Source organism: Macrosteles quadrilineatus, unplaced genomic scaffold (genome assembly GCF_028750875.1).
Source record: "Macrosteles quadrilineatus isolate MER2022 unplaced genomic scaffold, UCM_ALF_1.0 Scaffold_8__2_contigs__length_117827958, whole genome shotgun sequence".
In the NCBI taxonomy this organism is placed as follows: domain Eukaryota; kingdom Metazoa; phylum Arthropoda; class Insecta; order Hemiptera; family Cicadellidae; genus Macrosteles; species Macrosteles quadrilineatus.
Genome location: NW_026542601.1, coordinates 7493296 through 7516009, shown reverse-complemented (window position 1 = coordinate 7516009; position 22714 = coordinate 7493296). Strand labels below are relative to the sequence as shown.

Genomic DNA, 22714 nt, shown 5'->3' with positions numbered 1-22714 from the left:
TTTAACATCGCAAAAACTAGCTTAACATTTTCAAATTAAGTGATTGCTCATGTAAACTAGGCCTTTGTGTTTCAAATAGTCAGTACATCTTTGCAATTTGGGTGAGTGATATGGGTTATACACATTTTCTTTAAGATAAACTTGGAAAACATTTGGAAGTAGCGTGCACTTTTTAAAAGCACTCAACATTCTGGGTGTAAATCTAGGGTTGATTTCTAAGGTTTACTTCAGTCTTGTATTATTTTATCTACTTAATCAAACCTCGGAACCCCTAAGAGTCTTATGAGGGTAGTCTGTCCAGTCACAGCCAAGGAAGTTAGAAAAGTTCAGCTCTGAAACCACTTCTGTGCTCTTCACTTCCCTGACTACCCCTACTATGCTAGATGGTGTCATCCCCTATGTGATGACAATTACTTTTATCATAGTAGCCGATGTGAGGGAAAATCAACGATTCCGCCAAGTATAAAATGTAATATATTTCTAACAAATGTTAACTAGTCGTCAATTAAGTTCTTTAATACTGTAAGAATGCGAACTTATAGCACATGAATTGAATGATTTACTCCACAGTAATATCAAAGATTATACCAAAAGCATATACCTAACATTCTAAATCAAATTGTATAGGTGTAAAACAATCTTTTGGCTAGCCATTAGGTAAACCTTGACCCAAAAATGATTCCAACTCTGTCTTCAAGAAAAGTTCAATGAAACTAATACACCGCTGTTGTTTCAGATCACTCTCAGTGGGCACAAAGACAGGTTACCGAATCTTCTCTCTGAGCTCCGTGGACTCTCTCGAGCAGATCTACGAAGATGGTGAGATATTAGAGATTACTAATAACTATAATTTACAAACAACTCGAATCAGTTGAATGTAAGGAATTTAATTTGTTTTTAAAATGGTAATTCCATCATCAGAATGTATCTTATCACGTTGTAGGAGTTGAGTAAACAATGGCGATAGAGACTGCACCCTTGAAATTGAGCTCCTATTGAGGTTCTCAACTTTGGAGATTATAGTTTTATTTGTCATACATTCCTTGAAAAGATCAACTCTGTTTGACCTAAAATAACTGGAAATAAAATAAATATCAGACACTGAACTGGGAGTACGACCGAATTTGTATGAACAGTGATTTACTAGAACTGAAATGTACTGGAAACTATGTTATGTCTTAACGTTTTATCCTCTATCCCTTACAGGCTTGAGATTTTTCATATGTTTTTGTCCTTGTGGAACCTACTTCCCTCCTCCTTCATAGACAATTGTTATATTGGGTCAATAATAAATAGTATCTTCATGTTGTTAGCCTCCGGATCACTGGTAGTAATAAATAATGGTTTAAATACCTTATACTGTCAAGTGATCCTTTGTAGTCCAAATATAGGCTACTGCAGTTTTGTTCCCGATGGGAACTTTAAACCATTATTTAATCAATAGTAAAACAATACACAACCTTATTCTTGTTTGAAATTATACTTTTCTCTATAGAAGATTAAAATCTTAAACAAAATATTTTTTGAGAGATGCCTCATAATGTTATTGTGCTATCCCTCAAATTACGCTCTGTGTATACAAATAAAAAAAAATATTGCACATCATGTAAAAATAAATAGGATAAATTCTGTATACTTAACATTTAAGAAAGGTAGTTAGTCTTTTGATTATTACGTCACTTAAGAGTGTTAGTGGAGTTAAACTTTACTCTGCGTTGCCTGATGCTGTTTGCTAACTGAGTCACTAGATAGCTCTGAGGTCATCTCAAGTGAACTCTCTATCTGTCACAACTTTGGTCTTTCTAAAGATTTGTAATACTATCTCTTTGTGCTAAATCAGGTTTGTAATGAAGAGAAACAAAAACAACTTGTAAAAAATGCTCCGGCACATGACTTGTTTATTGAGTTATTGACAAACAACATTATGTATTTCTTATATTTTTGAAATATACACTGATTCTTGGAAGCACTGTGTAATATAAGTGAAAATATATATAATACTTGTACAGTTTCAATAATTTTTCTATAGTGCTGTGTAAGCGGTGGGAGTAGTTATGATATTTTATGGGAAAATCACAAAAGTTGCAATTACTTACTAACCGTAATTTTTAGAGCAATGGGGGCCTTACCATTTTGTTTGGATTTAAAAGGAATATATCATGCTAAACTCTAATCAAAATGGTTTATTGGTTTGAGCTGTTTTTTAAAATAATTTTTTTTCAAATCAAAATAAAAAAAAAAAAATAAAAAAAACTTGGAGATACTATAGATTAGTAGTTACTACTTATATACAAATTGAATCTAAATTGGATCACAGGAGTGGTCTCTAGTTCTGTACACTTCCAGACACACATACATTATTTTGGAAAACCACTTTTTTGGGTTCAGGTTCAGAGGAATCCAAAACAGATATATCTACCCAAAACTGAAACTCGATAATTCCAACCTAACCCTTTGCTATATTTTTATACTATGTATTAGGTGGATAAAATAAAAATTGCAAGTGATCTTTCACTACATTGACTTTTAGGTGCTCATTTAACTTAACTAAGCTCTTTAAAAAAATTGGCTATTGTCCATTTAGATTGAATGTCTATTTAGATACCTATGCTAATGACAATTATTATTGTGCTCAATATTCTAAATTCTAAGTGTGTAGGCTATAACGATTAAAAACTTTTAAATCCAACTGAATAAAGGATATCTAGCTGAAATAAGACTTATTTCTACTATTAATTAATATAAATAATTAATGTAATGCAATGCCTGCGCCGGAACCGTCCGCGTCGTGTGATAGGCCTATCTAAATGTTATGTTCGTAATTCGTTTCGTGTTATTTATTTATTGTATGCGTGTGACAGCAATGTCTTACTGTGTTTGTACCCTGACGATGCCGTATTAACGGCGAAACATGTAGGTTTTTAGCCTAACACATCATTTGGATTACTTGACGAGGTAATTATACCACAATATTATAGTCAGTAATGTAATGTAGTTCTTTCTTATTTGTGAATTTATTGTTGGAATGGTGTAAACCAGGAATCATTGTATGAAAGACCAGTCGGTATTTTAACACGGTATTTTAAGTCTGTAGCCATAACCTAACCTAACCCAAAGTTTCCGCAGACACGCAGGACTGCTGTATTGTGGAGAGGCTGTTCAGCTCGAGTCTGGTCGCCGTTGTCAGTCTCAGCTCCCCTCGGAAACTCAAGGTTTGCCACTTCAAGCGGGGAACAGAGATATGCAACTACAGCTACAGCAACACTATCCTGTCCGTCAAGCTAAACCGGATTGTGAGTTTGCATTTTTGTGTTAAAACTTTAATTTTAGTGAGTTCACCATGTGGGGAATATCAGCAAAATTTCCATATATGGGAATATCAGAAAATTCCCCTCGTAGAGAATGAGCTACTATCAAAGGTATCATGATAATGTTTCTCCATTTAAGAAGGAAAAGATTCATACTCAGCATTATTTTAGTTAACCTAGTGAATGAATGTTCACTACAATTTACACTGAACTTATTCCTATTCTAATATGAAGACTGACCTAAGTTTGGATGGATCCAAGAATCAACAAATACATTAATTTGTCATTACATGTATTCTCTATTTTTACTAGTACTAGTACATAATTCACCTTGATTTTCCATGATGGTTTACTAAATAATTTTCACTATTACATGGATATTTTGCCGACAGAGACTGGTGGTATGCCTGGAAGAGGCTTTGTACATACACAACATACGAGACATGAAGGTACTGCACACCATACGAGATACACCACCCAACGTGTCTGGGCTGTGTGCTCTCTCGGTCAGTAGTGAGAACTGCTACCTCGCGTATCCAGGTAGCAGCACCATTGGCGAGGTGCAGATCTTCGACTGTAGCCACCTGGTGAGTAGATGAACTAACTAACAAGTTGACCGTCCCAATCCTATTGTAAAGCCCGTAAAGACTTTTTCCCAGTGTATCCTTGATCTCCTACCTTTTCCTCATGTCACTTGATAACTCCGTTCTCAACCTCATATACCGCTCCACTTATTTGAGCGACTCTTGGTCTCTTCCGATCACTATTGTCTCCTATTCTCCTTACTATTCTCAACCCTCTATCTCATTAGCTCCATCCACATTTAACTGGCTTTACAATCTCTCATTCCACAAGATTACACTGTCTTCAATATCATTCATAATACCAAAATTCCTTGTAACAAGCTTATATACATTGTAGCTAATCATTGACAGAGAAAGACGTAACTACACAAAATTAAACAATGTGAATAAAACTGTGATTTGTTAACTACAGTAGAACCTTGATAACAAGACTCTCATAGGGATTATCAAATAAGACTTGTTATCAAGGTTGACTTACTATCGAGGTTTTCAATAACATTTGATTAGGGGTAAACTAATTACAAGGGGATTTAAAAATGACCCTTGTCATCAAGGGTGACTTGTTATCGAGGTTCTACTGTAATTGATTTAACTATAAGATAAAGGACTTTTTTAACTTAAGTTAAAAACTGTTAACTTTTTTATCTTGTTATCTCAGGTAATTATATTTTACATTCACAACTTAACCTATCAGCAAATCTTGACTAACGAGAAATGATACTTACTACTAGACAATAATATTGTATGTTAATTTAATGTTTTGGTCTAATAGCGTGCCAAGATCATGATCCCCGCGCACAACTCTCCCCTGGCCGCGTTGGCCTTCACATCGAGCGGCGCAAGGCTGGCAACGGCCAGTGAGAAGGGAACGGTCATCCGAGTGTTCAACGTGGCCGACGGCACTCGGCTGTTTGAGTTTCGACGAGGCTTGAAACGCTGCGTCAGGATTGCCAACCTTCTCTTCTCTACCGATTCACAGTTTCTCACAGCGTCGAGCAACACAGAGACTGTGCACATCTTCCGACTAGATGAGCCTCAGTGAGTGAATTTTGCAATGTTTTATAGTGTTATTCTTTTAGTTGGTTAAAGCTAAATGATTCCAGAATGTTTTCTAGCTTTTAAACATTCAATCTATTCTATTCAATCTGTTCCTTGTATGAGTAGCGGGCATGAATGAGTCTCTGGCGCTGGTGTGGCGGGTTGTTGGCGGGTTGTTGGCGGCTTGTGTGAATGGACTTTTTGGGTTTAAATTTAATTTCAACATTTTTACAATATGATACCTTAGATTATTTAATTTTATTTATAAAGTGGATAGTTTATTTATGTTTTAGAGGTTAAGTGGTAGAGAGGACTTGCTAGTCCTAACTTCGCCTCTTAAATAAAGACATTTTTAATTTTATTTCCTTTTCTAGACTTTTTTTTAAGGCCCCTCCACATTTTTCAATCAAACAAAGCAACAATTTGATACAAACAAAATTGATAAAGATTTAAAATTTTTAATACTAAAAAAAAGGAGTGTAGACGTTTGATTAGGAGCAAACAGTCTAGCTCCAAATCTCAAGTCCTTATGACCCAGCTTAGGTCATTGTCCAATGTTATCGATCCTGTACGAGGCATTCCGTAGGCCATATGTAACCAGGGTTGTTTTACAAGGGAGGGTGGTTAGCCCATCGCCTCAACCCCCAATATGAATGGAGGACCTACTTCTGGTCAGCGGGTCCATCGGACCTAGCCGGTAGATCTGACAAGCAGATCCACCGACCTTCCCCCTATCCGCCACCCAGGGGACGCTCCGTATACGCTGAAGTAGGAAAGCGCACGGATAATTTATTACCAGATACATAAAATACTAACACTAGGTACAAAAGATATTTAATACTAAGATACATGACATGCTTAACACGTTCGCTGCTAATAATATTATACTATAATAATGGCTGTATGTGGGGTGCTAAAAATTATTTTTCGTAAATAACTTATTAATACATTTTTATAAGTTCATTTATAGTTAAAAGTATAAAAAAAGTAATTTTTGCAATTTTTTACAAAAAAAAAATTAATGACGCACATGTGCGTCATTAGCACATTACATCAAATAACAGCCAAAATGCGAATGACGCACATGTGCGTTCAGCTGTTTTGTATGTGTTTGTTTAGTAATAGTAAGACATTGTATTATTTATTAAATACAAAATTTATTTCACACAATTTATAACATATTTATGACCAAAAAATACAATATTATATACAAGTCCATCTTGAATCTCCATCCAATCCATCAAGTCTCTTGTTTGAATCTGAAGAACTCCCTGTGGTCAGGTCATGTTTAGCCATGATATTCCTTGAAACAGTCGCCGAGGCACAAAGCTGGTTTTTCAGCACAACCCTCACACTGGTACACTGAGTCTTTGCGTATACCTTTGGTGTAGCAGATGACACATCGCCGCCGCAATGTCTTGTTGTTCCGCCCCACTGGGTTTTTCGTTGGCAGATGGTCTGTCGCCACTTTTCTCGGTCGTTGGTTCTGGATGTCCACTGGTGATAACAGGTGTCTAATTACTTCTAAGCGGAATTCCAACAGCGGCAGCTTCTTACCGAAGGTATGTTTGTTGAACAGGAAAAAGGCGTTCAGTACGGACATCTGAAGAATGTGGACGAACAACTTCTTGTACCATCTAAGGGTTTTTCTTTCGCATGGATAATAGCTTAAAAATTGATCTTGACGATCTACACCTTTCATATATTCATTGTATTTTATAATAGGGTAGGGTTTTAGTTTCTCCTGACCCCTTTTGTTAGTTGCTGTACCCATCTCATTATAATACTGAGTTGAGAGATACAGAACAGTTCTCTTATCTCTCCATTTACCACACATTACACCCTTATAGTACTTCTCAACTGATTCTCCTTTCTTTACTTTTGCATTTACAACCGTCTTAGGGTTTTTCTTGCGATCAGCTCGAAGAGTACCAGTGGTGTATGTTTTTTCCTCAAGAAGCTCGGTAGCCAATTCTATACTATTGTAAAAATTATCCATATAGATTGAATGGGCTCTTCCCAGCTTTTCACGCATCAAGTACATTACTACCTTACTAGCATGTCCTTCACCAGCCAGTTGATCTAAGGCTCCAGCATAGACTGCAAACTTTAGAATCAGCCCGTTAGGTTCAGTCAAAACGTAGAGTTTTATGCCATATTTATGGCGTTTGCCCTTGATGTATTGTTTAAAGGCTAGCCGACCTCTCCATAGGACCATTGCTTCGTCCAGTGACAGCTCCTTCCCAGCATTATAAATGTTAATCATTTTGTTATTGAAATAATCAACAATTGACCTAATCTTATGCAAACGGTCAGTGCTTGTTGCGTCTGCTCTTACAAAATGCAGACAACGTAATATCAAAAGGAAGCGATCTCGTGCCATGTACTCACCAAAACAGGTTTTGAAAAGTTTGTCTTTCTTCCAGTAATCCTGGATCTTAGGCAACTTAATGTGACCCATGTGCAATAGGAGTCCGAGAAAAACTTTAAATTCATTCAAAGTTAAATTTTTCCATGAACTTATGCGTGATTTCTCAGAGTGATCTTTGGATAGAAACAATTCTTCGGCATAACTGTTAGTTTCTTTAACGATCGACTCAAGCAGAACATCATCAAATAACAACTGAAAAAAGTCCGCTGGTTTATTTTCCCCAGGGATTGGAACTCTTAAGCCTACTGGAGATGAAAAAATAAATGTTTTCATGGAGTTTGGGTCCTCATCCCAAGCTAAATCGTAATCATCGTAATCAAAATTGTCTTCCAATTCGTCTACTAATGACTCACCGATACTTGATTCACTGCCGTCGTCACTAGGCTGGTACTCTTCGTCACTCGTGTATTCCTCACTACTGTCTGTTTGGTCACTAAAGAGGTCAATTTCACTAACTGTCATATTAGAGCTAACAGTCACATCACGGGAACTACAAGGGGAGGGCACACCCGGATCGTCAACCAACTCTTCCGAATAGTCCATGTTTGCGTGCACGTGGTTCACTAACCAATAGACATAAACAAAAACGGACTGCAACAAAAGTCAAGTGCGTAACTGGAAACTGGAGTAATACACAAGTCAAAACAAAAACAAAAGTATAAAGCGCACGAAATGGCGGCAAATTACAAAATGGCGGCAAATTACAAAATGGCGCGAAACGCACTTGTGCGTCATCCGCAAGGCGCGTCGTATAGGGCGGCGCACGGATGACTCACAAGTGCGTCATCCGCAGCGAATGTGTTAACACTAACAAGTTGGTTCTAAATCATACTGTAGTTTAATCCTCTTCAGGACTTGTCTTCATTCGGCTCACAGTGTTGTTGCAGAACTTTTCAGTGTCCTCCTCATCCATTTTCTTAAAAAATTCAATCCCCTCGTCCATGTTGCATTCATCTCCTACATTTCATAATGTTTCTCAAAAATGTTCCACGGCAAATCCTTTGGCACTTTACTTTAAACAATCCATTCAACTATGTGGATAATTTTTGTCTTACTGAAGCAATACATCAGGTCTCCGTGTAGTTCTATAACCTCCCATTTTCCCCAGGAGTTGCTACTTGGTTGCTTACCATAGTTATCCTCTGCTAGTTCTTATGTAGCAATAGTGACAAGAAAGGGAGAATTCTGCCAAGTTTTCACTGAGGCTTCATTTTATAGACCTGCTCTACGTTGTCTCTGGAATGGAGCAAATAGACTTAACTTTCTTGAATCTGTATTCTTCCTCAAAATAATTTTGACTGGGAGAAAAATTTGATCTTGCATTCATTTACTGTGCCAGTGAATGAATTAAATAAATAGTTTCTATGGAAACATATTTACTGTCAGTATGCCAATAGATCCAGACTTTCCATTTAAAGTTGAAACCAAATTTATAATGAAAATAAATGTATTTATATTGAGCCTCATACAAATTGTACTGCTGTCAATTAAGGTCTACTGATTAATGTCATTGGCTGAAACCAACCTTTACATAACTGACCAAGCAAAATGGTCTACTTGTTGTAAACTATAAGGACTTTTGTTATGCTCTTTATAACATAATAAAAGATAAATCAGATAAAAAAGTGTATTATTCCATTAACATAGAATAGAAACTAAACATAAACAATAGTAATCAATAAGAATAAAGATCATATGATCAGCTGGTAATTCAAATGCAGTCTATTAGAAATTATAACAATCTTCCCCACATAAGTTTTGAGCTCACACATAAGCCTCAAGGTAACTTGGCGGTTGTCGAACACGTGTTGACCTACGTAACTGAGGTGACTCAACTTCATCGGGAATCTGGATGTCACATTCAGGATGCTGAGCCTCCACTACCGGTATTTGGCCAGTCGAGGAACGTCGAGGTGATTGATCTTGAATTCTGACTTCATCAGGAAAATGGATGCCACATTCAGGATGTTGAGCCTCCACTACTGGTATTTGACCAGTCGTGGAACGCCGTTGTAGCGTACGACCGACAATGGTTGAACCACTGTTTGTAGAGCGTTGTAATGCTGGTATCCCTGGAATATTGAACCTAACAGTACGTCTTTGGATATCTTCTGACTGTTGGTTAGTGGAGCGTCTTTGATTATCTTCTTCCCGTTGATTTGTCGTTTTAGGCGGTACACTTGTTCTTATGAGTTGATTGATGTGCCTTTTGATTAAGCGTCCAGAGTCAAGCTTTACCATGTAATGTCGATAGCCCAGTTTGGATTGGATGGTTCCAAATTCCCAGATTTCGGCATTTCCAGAGTAAAGGCGAACTTGGGCTCTATCTCCTACTCTCATCGATCTTACATGTTTTGTCTGCCTAACTTCTTTTTCTTTATTTATCTTCTTTGGAATAGGAAATATGGCATCCAGCTCTATTCTTAATCTTCCGTGCAAATAAAGTTCTGCTGGGCTTTTCCCACATGCAAGTGGTGTGGCTCTGTAGCGTAAAAGCATTTTCCTGACCTTTTCTGGCATGGTGCCCTTTTCACTTGCCATTGATTTTAAACGTTTCTTCACAGTTTGAACATTTCTTTCGGCTAATCCATTTGTAGCTGGATGGCCTGGGGCAATAAATTTTTGGGTAATACCATGATCAATACAGAAGGCTTTGAATACATCGCTTGTGAAAATTGATGCATTATCGGTGACCAATGAATTGGGGTAGCCATGGAATGAAAATATTTCTTGAAGTGTGTGTATTGTTGTTTCAGTTGTAGGAGAATGTCTCATGACTAGGACCTCTGCCCATTTTGACTTGGCATCAATGGCAACTAGAAAATGATGACCCTCGAAAGGACCTGCATAGTCTATATGTAGACGTTCCCAATTGGAGTGAGGCTGATCCCACGGGTGTACTATCACCTTCGGGGGGTTGTTACGGAGCTTAGCACAGATTTCACAAGATCTAACTAGGTCTTCTATGTCATGGTTCATCCCTTCCCAGTACACATACCGCCTTGCAAGTTGTTTCATTTTTGTTATACCGATATGTGTTGTGTGCAGTTCTCTCAAAATTGAATTTTTAAGGCTCTGTGGAATGACAACTCGATCTTGCCAAAAGAGAATTCCATCAAGAAGGGTGTAGGGTGTGTCTTCGTTGCTTGTTTGTAGAGTTTTCATAAGAGATTTGAGATGAGAATCGTTTAATGTTGCACTTGCAATGGTCTGATTCGTGATAGCAGTTGAAGAAATTTGGAAAAGTGACTCAGCATACAGAAGGTGAACTTCTTCATTTATCTTCATATCAGTTGATCTTGAGTCTTGAGACAAAGGTGCTCGAGATAAACAATCAGCATTTTCATTTTCATCTCCTGATTTGTTTTTCAACTTATAATTGAATCCAGATAGAAATGAAGCATATCGAAGTAATCGAGCTGTTGTCATTTTCGGCAAAGAGTGGTCATGACTAAAGATTCTGCTCAAAGGCTTATTATCTGTGACAAGAGTGAACTGGCTTCCATACAAGTAGTTATGAAACTTTCCAACAGAAAATATAATAGCAAGTGCCTCTCGATCTAGTTGATTATAATTTTGTTCTGCAGGTGTTAGTGATCTGGATGTGTAAGCGATAGGGCGTTCATGACCATTTACGATGTGGCTAAGTATTCCCGCAATGCCAACAGGGCTTGCATCGCAAGAAAGTACAACTGGCAATTTTGGATCATAAGGAATCAGGACTCTGTCACTGCAAATCTCTTGCTTGAGCTTTTGGAAGGATGATTCACATTCTGTCGTCCATTGAAAACGGTGTTTCTTCTTGAGCAACTCCCTTAAGGGACAGGACAACGTAGATAGATTTGGAATGAAACGTGAGTAATAAGTAATCATTCCAAGAAATCTTCTGACCTCATCAGCGTCGTGCGGTCTTGACATTTCCATCACTGCCTTTATCTTCTCGGGAGATTTGCTGATTTTATTTTGCTCAATCAGATGTCCTAAGTATTCAATCTTTGTTTCAAAAAATGTACATTTCTTTCGATTTAGATGTAAGTCGTATTCTGTTAGTCTTCTTAAACACATTCGAAGGTTGTGAGCACATTCTGCTTGGGTTGCTCCATGGACGACTATGTCATCGAAATAAGCTTCACACTTATTAAGTCCATTGAGGATTTGTGACAAAATTCTGTTGAATTCTGAGGGAGCGGTTTTTATGCCAAAACTGAGACGGTTCATGAGAAAGGTTCCCTTATGTGTTGACATAGTTTGGATTTCACTACTTTCTTTGTCTACTGCTAAATGTAAGTACGCTTTATAAAGGTCAAGTTTGCAAAAGTATTTGGAATTTCGGAGACTGTTAAGAACATCTTCAACCGTCCTTATAGGAAAATTAGCCGAGACTAACCTCAGGCCTACATAAGTGGGTCCACTCTGGCTTAAGAAACACAAAAATATACCGTATTCCTTTTATGTAGGGATGGACGAGATTGGATTTTTAGTTCGAGACGAGACGAGACGAGATTTTTTATTTCTCATAAAATTTCGAGACGAGATCGAGACGGGATTTCCCTTCTCATACACAACGGGAAATGCACGTTCAAAATTTTTACCTGATTTTGTAACATTGTTAGATGACTGTTTAAATACAAAAATAATGATAATAGGCAAGAATATTTACAATCTTTTATTAAAAAAACATCAGCATAAAATTTTTTTATTAATCACGCCTAACTTATTAAAAATGCCTACGATTAGGAAACATAGTGATATCAGTTAGGATAAAGTTCAACTTATCCTAAAATAAAATAAATCATAAAATAAAAGCAATATTAATTTTTATAAAATAGTTACTTGTTTTGACTTTTTATAGTAATAAAACATTCCTCACACTGCTTACACTTTACAAAACTTCTCAAATGTTATTAAAGTAATATTATTAAAATAATTAAAGTAATATTTACATTTAAAGAATTAATTAAATAAGAACGCCTTCAGAAAGGAAACGCAACTACAACACGCTCCTGTATTGCGGGTATTGCATTGACTTTCTGCAGGCGTTTTAATTTTTTTTTTTTTATTCCCGTCTCGGTAAAAATCTCGGCCAAAAAGAAATCTCGTCTCGTGTAACGAGATTTAAAATTTCCCGAAATTTCGAGACTTGACCATCCCTACTTTTATGCCATGACATCTCCCTTCCAAACTCAAACATTCTTTAGTTAAAAATTCTATCACCAGATAAAGTGAAATTATAATTTTGTCTAATAATGTAAAGTTTTGGAATTTCTTGTGAGGATAGCAGGCTTGAATGGGAAAGAGTCTGAACTGGCCTAAGTACACAAAACATTAAAATATTTCACTGTGACAGCATTTTCAACTAAGGATAAGGGGAATGTTGCTGGAAGTCAACAGTCCCGGAAGATCAAATAATTTATACCTGTGCCGCTAGGTCAAAAACTACAATGTTTGCAGTGTCTGTAGATCAAAAGTCCCAGTAAGTCAAATAATACAGTCCGAGCTAAAAACGTGGTCTATGTTAAAGCAATTGACTTATTGGGAATTTGACCTAATGCAACAGCAGTTTTAATATAACGAAATACGGTAAAATACAAGTTCAGTTTCGCTGAGTCAACAGTGCCGGAAGATCAAAAGCAATAAAAGTGAACGTCGATTCAGTGTAAAGTAGACCTCCTGCAACGCTTACTACACCAACAAAACTCGCTTTTAGTTACTTCGTGTTTTGTCATAATTAGAATAGAGCTAAAATTATCATATTTGGTACATAGCTTATGTATTAATGCTTCTTGCCAACTTTTTGGTCAACCCTGTAAATAGGTATAGTTTATGTAATGAAAAGCCTTTCGTCAAAATTTGTGGCATGAAATACACGCAAGGACGATCTGAAAATTTCTGGTTATTATATACGTTTGTAAAAGGAGACCCATTTAATTTTAGAACTATTTTATGAGTTATAATGTAGTCTACACATCAACTGTGTAAATGTATTACGCCTTGGAAGGGTTGAAACCTGTCCAAACTATCATATATATTATTAAAACGTAAATGGGGGTTTTTCACATTCTGAATCAACCAGTCGACGGATTTTCATTATTTTTGTGTTGAAAGAAAGATAATTTTGAGAACTAGGGAATGTCAAAGCCATAATTATAATTAAGGGTCCCAGTTTTTTAGAAATTAAGTTTTAATTTTTAAAAAGTCTAGCAGCCAACGCTAACCTTCTTAAGCTAGCTTTTAGTACAATATAATTTGCTTAACATAACAGCTGTAAACATTCAGCATTTGTGACACAAATTCAGCATTTGGAAACAAATTTAAAGACATATTTAGAGTTGACCTATTTATACTATGTGTAATGCTGACCATTGATAAATTTAATTCTTAGGTATGAGGATGGCAGATTAATTAAATATGCATAGTAAAATAGTAGGATGTTCAAATGATTTTTTAAAGGAATCTTTGTTCTCATTGATTTGTTTTAGTCCCATATAATTTGTTTTAACTAACAGCTGGTTGAATGTAATATTGTTCTATATAACTACAGTCCAACCTCAGTATAACGAATCTGAAGGGACCGAACTGAATATTCGTTATATCAAGGATTTCGTTAAAACGAGGTTCGTTATATAGAGGTTATGTTTGCAGGAATTTCGCTAAGTCGAGGTTCAGAACAAGCGTCGGTCAATATAGACCGGGATTAGGCTGTGGTTTCCTAGACGCGTATTAGATGCGCTGCGTGTGCGCATCTAATACGCAGCACACTTGTCTTATGGAGTTTCGTGTAAGCGGTTTCCAAGGCTGCGTATCTAATGCGCGCGCATCTAATACGCGCGCACCAATAGCTGCGTATTTCACTGACTGCTCTCAGAGCAGTCAAATCTGAGTTGCGCTGCGTTTTAGACATGTCTTGTGCAATGGATTCGGAAGTAAATGTTGTCCAGATGGTAAAATTCCCCAACAACAACGAAAAATCGATTGAATTTGTCTCTTGAAATGTCATACCGTATTATGGAAGTACGTTGTTCATGCAATTAAAATTTTTTTAGTATTACATTTCATATCATTCGTTAGGTAGTGTTAATTTCCCCATAATGTGTAATTTTAATATTTAATTCCCTTATTAAATGTTCCCTACAATTAGTTTGTCCTTACATATTTGTAATTTGAAAATAAACCTAATGTTGACAAATATTCTTTTCAAGCCAGCACAACACCAACTCCCAAATATAAGAGCCCCCATAATTATTTTAAGAACCCCTGAACATCTTAGTAATAATCCTATATTAATTACTAGCAGAGTACCCGTCCTTCTTACGGCGTTGGCGTATAAGTATGAAATGCTTATTGCAGTTATACTCGTAAATAATATACCATTTCGTCATTTCGGTAAATTCCGAATAGGTAGGCCTAAATATAATGACGGTAAAAGCAAAGTTGAAGAGGTTAAATTAAAATTTATTGTTTGCATTTTAAATTGACATGTTTGCTTTAATACTACGGTTAAAACTTCCGCGAGGGCCACGTAGGCCTACAGTTCCTAATCATGTACTTTTCACTGCTTACGCTTCTTCGAAACTTTTAATACCAAAGTATACATTTCATTATATAAATCATCGTATAACATCGTAGTAGCCACTAGTAATCTCTCCCGTGAACTTATGTTACGCACCAACCACGTGTATTGTACGCAGTCTAGGAAACCACTCATGGCAGCTGCGTTTTGGGACCTGGACAAAAGCCGCAGCGCATCTAAACCGCTGCGCATCTATTACGCGTCTAGGAAACCACAGCCTAAGTCATAATTAAAACACAATTAAAGTAGCATATAGGCTACAATACTTTACAGTGCAGTGTTTACATTGTACAGTAGAACCTAAATTATCCGGCATAATAAAGGGGAGGGATCTTGAATATTGCGCAATCATGACAATGGCATTGACCTTGGTACAGGTTAAAAACTGTAAGTTTAAAATCACAGTTTGTTCTAACCCTCCTAAAACCTAGCCAAACAATGTATTGCGTAGTCATAAACGATGTAAAGAATAAAATTAAACAGTAGTATGTAGAAAGTTTTGTAAGCTACTGCTCGCGATAGGCCGGTAGGCTACTTACAGTACAGTACTGATTTATCACAACAGAGGCATGTCAATAATAATCATTAACTATATCATTGGTGTTGCTAGTTGAAACAAATCGTATTCAAAACAATACAGTAAATTATTAGATAAGTCATTATAAAAGTGTATAATCAATAGCCAACTTAAAGATAATAAAAACACTCGAAAAAAGGAATGTTAAAATAACAATGTTGCTATTCTTTCTCTTTAGTTTTGTTTTTATATTCTTTCTTAGGTTTCTCTTTATCCAAAAATTGTACAATTCACCATAGTTACTTATCGCCCAATCACAGCTTACTAAACATTAAGCCCACACACGGTCAGTTCGGTATGTCAGTTTGGTGTGATCATTTCTAACTGTCACTTCTAACTGAACGCAGCATTTGCATCCACACGGTCAGTTCGGTGTGTCAGTTCAACGTGCTACCTGGGGGTGTAATCCTCCCAGGTACGCTTCCCTTCCTGGGAAGTCGTACTCGTTCGTATGTATTTTCATAAAAATGTTTATTTTCCTACACACAACAGATTTGTTGGTGATGAGATGGATCTCTTACACCTTTCTCACAATACCTTAAAGAATAATATGATTACTAAAGTTATTATTTGTGGTAAATTGTGATAACCTTCATATGAATTATGACTTAATAAACAAACTGTAAACAAAAAATGACATCTACAGTACACCGGACACAGCTAACAAATAAATTTTCTTCAGCTTATCCTTAAGTATGAGAATTCTACTAAGGAAGTATGTTTTATCCATGGTATAGGTTATATAATGACGCTGCGTATGCTCAAATACCAAAATTTGACTAACTGAACTGACGCGGCGGTACACACGCTCACTTCGGACTGACATCAGTTCGGTGTGTCACACCAAAATGATGAATTTTCATCAGTCCATCAGTTCAGTTTTTTAATGTGAGCTCACATCAATTCGGCGTACACACGATCAGTTTGGTGTGTCAGTCCGATGTGAACACACCAAACTGACACACCGAACTGACCGTGTGTAGCGGGCTTTACGTCGTCATCAGTCCTCAGTGAATGAAATCAGTTCTCAGTTGCAACATAGCGCGCGCAGCGACAGCAGATAGAGATGTGTAAAACGGAGCAGACGAATGTTAGCGCAAGCGATGACGTCACCTTTCCATTTCATTTGATAAAGAAACAGATTTTTCAAAAACAATAATGGGGTGGGGGATTTGTTATATCGAGGGAAAGACGTAGACAATTCGTTATGCAGAGGTGAAATTCGCAATGTAGAGGTTCTTACAATGATAAATTCGCTATATTGAGGTGTCTTATTTTAGCCGAAATCACGAAAAATTCGTTAAATCAAGGTCATTGTTGTGGTTTGTTTGTTATGTAGAGGTAAAATATACATTGTGTCTTATTGAGAGTTCTAGGGGATTTAAAAAAATTTGTTATATCAAGGAATTTGTTGTATCGAGGTTCGTTATATCAAGGTTAGACTGTATTAGGTTTTTGGCGAATTTCCCATATAGGGAATAAGCTATTACCGTAGTAGGCCTACTTATGGTAACACCTGGACCCGGGACCGATTAAATTTTCGTTTTGAGGTCCCTAGAGGCCAAAAACACCATCCGTTCAAATTCATATATACAGGGTGATCAACTCAAGGAGGCCACCATTGGGAAATCGGAAACGGTAAGAATTAGAGAAAACTTTAAATGGGGGACATTCCTTTATTTTTTGTGGCAGTTAAAAATATGATTTTAGTTTTTTTATCATGTTTTTGGATAGAATATGCAATTTAAAAACTTTTTTAGCCTTGACATTTTTTCGATAAACCCACTCGTTTAGGAGTACAGCCTATGGAAAAATGACTTCCGGTGTACATTTTACATCATGTAGCTCCTAAACGAGTAAGTTTAGAGCAAAATTGCAAAAAGTAAATTGGTCTTAGAATTGCATCTACATTCCTTAAAGACTAAAAAACAACAAGTTTTCCACTTTTCAAGTTTGCCGCCATTTTTTAAATAATATAATTCATATTTTTAATGAATTTTATGGTCTTTTTGGAATGTGGATGCAATTGTAAGACTTTTTTACTCGTCGCATTTTTGCTATAAACTTACTTGTTTAGGAGCTACATGATGTAAAATGTACACCGGAAGTAATTTTTCCATATGCTGTAACTCCTAAACGAGTGGATTTATCGAAAAAATGTCAAGGATAAAAAAGTTTTTAAATTGCCTATTCTATCCGAAAACATGATAAAATATAGGGTGTTAAAATCATATTTTTAACTACCACAAAAATAAAGGAATGTCCCCCATTTTAAGTTTTCTCTAATTGTTAACGTTTCCGATATCCCAATGGTGGCCTCCTTGAGTTGATCACCCTTTAACTTATAGCCTATATTTATTTATTTATATATTTTTCCCGGGGGAAACCCCAGGACCCCCCTCCTTTTTGGGGGGTATTCCATACCCCCAGGCCCCCGGTGACCCCCCCCCCCCCCAAATATATGTCTAGGATCGTCCTTGTCTTCTTAACCTATAAAACACGTGGGATACAGCCTTTCTTCACTGATTACGTAATGCGTGATTTTCTATAAAGTCTTGGGAAAATAAAAGGTAAAATAGATAGAATACAGGTGTACTGTATGTGGTTTACAGTTTACACACAAATATTCATCAAACTGTGTGATATTTTGTTATTGCAAAGAACAATTTGGGAGTATCGTATTGTTTAAGTCGATGGAAAATCTCTGTTGATCCTGTTTTACAAGCAAACCAAAAAGATACAGTAGTCACCACTCTATGCGACGTATTCTAACCAGAAAATTGTAATCGTATGATTCTATAAGCATTGGTAGGATTGCAAAGTACTACACAAACATTATTTCAAGGGTAATAACAGTCACAATTTCCGCTGACTTTAAAAGAGTCAACTAAAATATTATACTAATGGACACACAACTAAATGGAACAACTAATGGAAATACTCACGATGTACATATAACAGTTCGATATAAGCATTGAGTATACACGTCAGTAGACCTTATAAGCAACGGTTCTTGCAATTTATTGTTTATTGTTTTTTAGAGTTGTTTCGGACTTACTCACACTCGTATAAGGTTGTCCACGTTTGTCAATGATAATGTAGACATGTTACACCCGTTGTCACGAATATGTTTACAAGTTTTCCGTCTGTTTTTGAATAGCGATACATTTTTTCACATACTTAAGAACCACCTGATTTCGTGCATTACATGTTCGTCTCAATTTTATTTGCTTTAGTAGGCATTATTTTGGTTGATGAGGACTTCAATAGGTCCTTTGCTCATGAAATATATTACTTAATTAATTTTTATTGTTTGGTAAAATGGATTAAATTATCCAGCAAACCCAAATAGAAATAGTAGGGTCTAAATATAGTATTTCAAAAAAATCAGTAACATGTTAATAATGTAGCCTACATTATTTCCTTGAATTGCATAACAGCAATTAATTGAGCTGATCCTTATATAAATAAATCAATATGTTCTTCATAGGCATAACATGGGTTCTTTAAGAGCCACTGGGGCTGAGCCCAAGGGATTTTAAAACGTAAGGTTGGTTTGCAAATGTACGTGACACGCTCTTTCTAATGAGACATGAATGGTCAAAAACGCCTAAGAAATGCGGTAGAGTTCAACGGAAAAATTTCGTGTTGGCGTTACAGTATGGTTGAAAAGTCCTGGATTGGCTATATTTTTTTTAACAATATAGATAAAGTAGTGAGACTTGGTATATCAATAATAGCCATAAATATCTACTGTCTTAAGCTATTATCACTTTTTTATCCCTTAAGGGGGGTGGACCACAAAGACTAAGACAAAATTCTTATATAATTTTAATACTATTTTACCTGTTTTTGAAATGGCGACCATACAAATGTATGCATTTTAAGCCAAGTATGAATGGAGATGAGTGTGTGATGAGTGGGCTGTAGGCGGAAAAATACGAACAAACTTAACTATTTATTAACAAAACTTTTTTTGTGTTGAAATTTAAAGACAATGGTCTCAAACTCTACACCGAATAATGCTAATTCATAATGGTTATTATATCTATGATCGATAATGTAGCCATGTTGCTTTGAAATGGCGACCATACAAATGTATGCATTTTAAGCCAAGTAGGCTATGAATGGAGATGAGTGTGGGATGAGTGGAGCGATCTTGTTGTCCTGTTTGTGACTAAGGCCGACATAATCCTTAGACACAGCTGTTAATTAATAGTGCATACAGTCAATTAATAGCAGCAGAGGTCAAGTTTGGTATCAAATTAAAGGTTTTATTCATAAAAATACATTGCCGCAAACCCAAACTCAAACGATGATGATGATAAGTCGCTAAAACGTATCGTTTGAAATTTAACAGCTGAAAATAAGTGAAATAGAAAAGGTTTTGGTTAAATCCATCAAATTGTAATTGGACACTAGTAAATACTAGTGAACTTGTTGCTACCTCCCCCCTTCGGTTTCATTTATTCCTCTCAATCAGTTCAAACCTAGGAGGATTAAACATTAATGTTAATTAATGTTAAATCCTCCTAGATTCAAACCTGAAACACCCAGATCGAAACTCGCCTGTCGTTATTTTACCATCGCCTTTTTTTAAATATATTTTTCAAAAAAGAAATATTATATTGATTTACTTTGGATTGTAAAAATGTTAACGTTTTATTTTGTTAAAGATTTATGGTGATACGTAAATATTGTGGTGTAGTAAAGTATATATTATATTGTAGTTAAGTGTTAAATTTTGAAATTTTAGGGTGAATCGAGATGAATCTTTGTTTATAACATGCGTCTCTCCTACCTTAACATACATACCAAGTTTCATAAACATCGGTTGGAAAAGTGCAAAGATAAATATTTGTATGTAAAAAATACAAAATGGTGGATATCTGGTTAACGAAATAATTTTGGAACAAATAATGTTAGCCTTGATTTTCTGTTTATTTTGACCCAAGGAATTACTAGGTAAAGTATCTCCCCGCTTATTTTAACACCCTGTTTATGATGTATTCTTATAAGTGAAAAATGTAAGCTGGTAATAAAGAAAGATGTTTTATAAATAATATGAATGTACTGGTGATCTGTATATTCATCTTTTTCTTGTCCTTAGAACTATAAATTAAAAGTCCACTCAGCAGTCGCATCGTACGATGTAGTTCTTTCCATGCGTTGCGAAATGCAAAATTTGCCGTCCTCTTCAACCCAAGTTATCTACTGAACCACTGATTGTAAAAAATTCAAAAAAATATATTTTACGCATCACACTTTTGGCTACAACTTTGCCACAGACAAAACCTCTCTAACCCAAAAACAAAAAAAAATCTCGCATGCTAACTTTTTCATGTTAGAAATCACGATTTAAAACTATTTCACCATACAAATCAATTTTTATTAATTAGATCGGTAAATAGTTTAAAGTTCCAACAAAATAGTCATCGAGTAGGACTAACCAAGAAGCTCTGTGCCAAATTTCAAAATTTTAGCACAACTTTAAGTACACCAAAACACGAAATTATTGAAGTCATGCGTCGAGAGGACTATCGTTGTTTTTAACAGATTATACTTTTGACCTTCCGGCACTGTTGACTCAGCGAACTGAACTTATATTTTATCTTATTTCGTTATATTAAAACTGCTGTTGCATTAAGTCAAATTCCAATAAGTCAATTGCTTTAACATAGACTACGTTTTTAGCCCGGACTGTACTATTTGACTTACTGGGACTTTTGATCTACAGACACTGCAAACATTGTAGTTTTTGACCTAGCGGCACAGGTATAAATTATTTGACCTTCCGGGACTGTTGACTTTCTGCAACGCGTCCAGGATAAGAGAGTATTTATACTCACAAAAAATCCTAAAGATCTAGGCCCTTAAATGCTTTATGTTACACCCTACACCTCAAAGTGTAACGTTTTAGTGATCCTTGTGCACAGAAGGACACCATTCAGGCAAGCATGCTATACAAAATTATAGCAGTTTATATAGCACCAATCAAAATTTCAATGTTGGTTCCACTCATCACTCAATTACAAAATAGCGTAATTTCATCTCTCGGTTTTGTAATGAAATTCATCACTGCATCCTAATGTTTTTTTCTAATGTTTCTTTTCATTTTTGAAAAAATTAAATCAATGGACTCATACTCAAATGCGTATGTACAGGCTAAACATGACGGTATAGAATAAATAAACTAATGCTTATTAAAGTTTTGTCCTAGAAATTTTGAATTTTGAACTTGGAAAACCTACAATTGTCATGGAATTTAATTTTGATGGGAAGCTGGAGACCCTGGATAGCTCAAAAGGTCATTTGAAATCATTTAATCTTCATTCTGAAGTTGTGCATGCATTATATTTACAAAGTAAACTACACTTAACTCCCTTTTTTTCACGGTTGTTATTACAAAACCCAGTTTGTCGCTAAACTGTTAAACACGGATGCACCTTTGTCAAGATGGTCCAAATGCGCTAAGTTTCTGTTCCACTGTAACAATGTTGGGGAGCGAGCTGGCGTAGTGGTTAGAGCGCGGGACTTCAGTCCCTGAGGTCCCGGGGTTCGATCCCCACCAAGTCACCAATGGATTTTATCTAAGTTGATAATGCCGCAACCCCTAGGTCTAGCCTGAAGTAATGTGAAAAACAATCCCAGGCTCGTGCCTAGTGTCCTAGGACAAAAAAAAAAAAAAAAATAAAAAAACTGTAACAATGTTCCGTTTTCGTTTCACTGATGCAATTTTTTTGTTTTGGGAATTATATATAGAGGTAGTACTGTATATGATAAAAACACTTCATTTCAAAACACCTACCTATTTTCACAGTGTTATTAAAACTAATGTTCAATTAAATAAACTAAACGGCTAAACACGCTGTTTCAACACAATGTACTCGGGCTACGAACGATGATGACACACTGGAAATATATAATATTTTTTAGGATAATATAAAATACCGGTAACTTAATAACTTATCTCTTAGTGACATCCATGTAGAGTTTAGCGTATTGTTCCCATCGCCGAGTGTGGGAGAGGAATGCCGAGATTCCTAGAAAGCGGCGGCTAAACTGAACTGTTTCTGAAAACAAGGTCGAAACAAACTGAAATGGTCTTACGAGCGAGGGTGGATTGATCGATTATGGGTCCTTTAAGTCTACTGTACTTTTAGTTTGAATTTAGATTTTCAGCTAGTCTGAATGTTATATTATCCT

The 22714-nt window shown here is 36.0% G+C and overlaps 1 pseudogene; it reads left to right on the top strand.

Moving 5' to 3' along the window:
- Nucleotides 1-22714, top strand: part of LOC128999539 (WD repeat domain phosphoinositide-interacting protein 2-like) — an 86314-nt pseudogene that overhangs the window by 56180 nt on the left and 7420 nt on the right.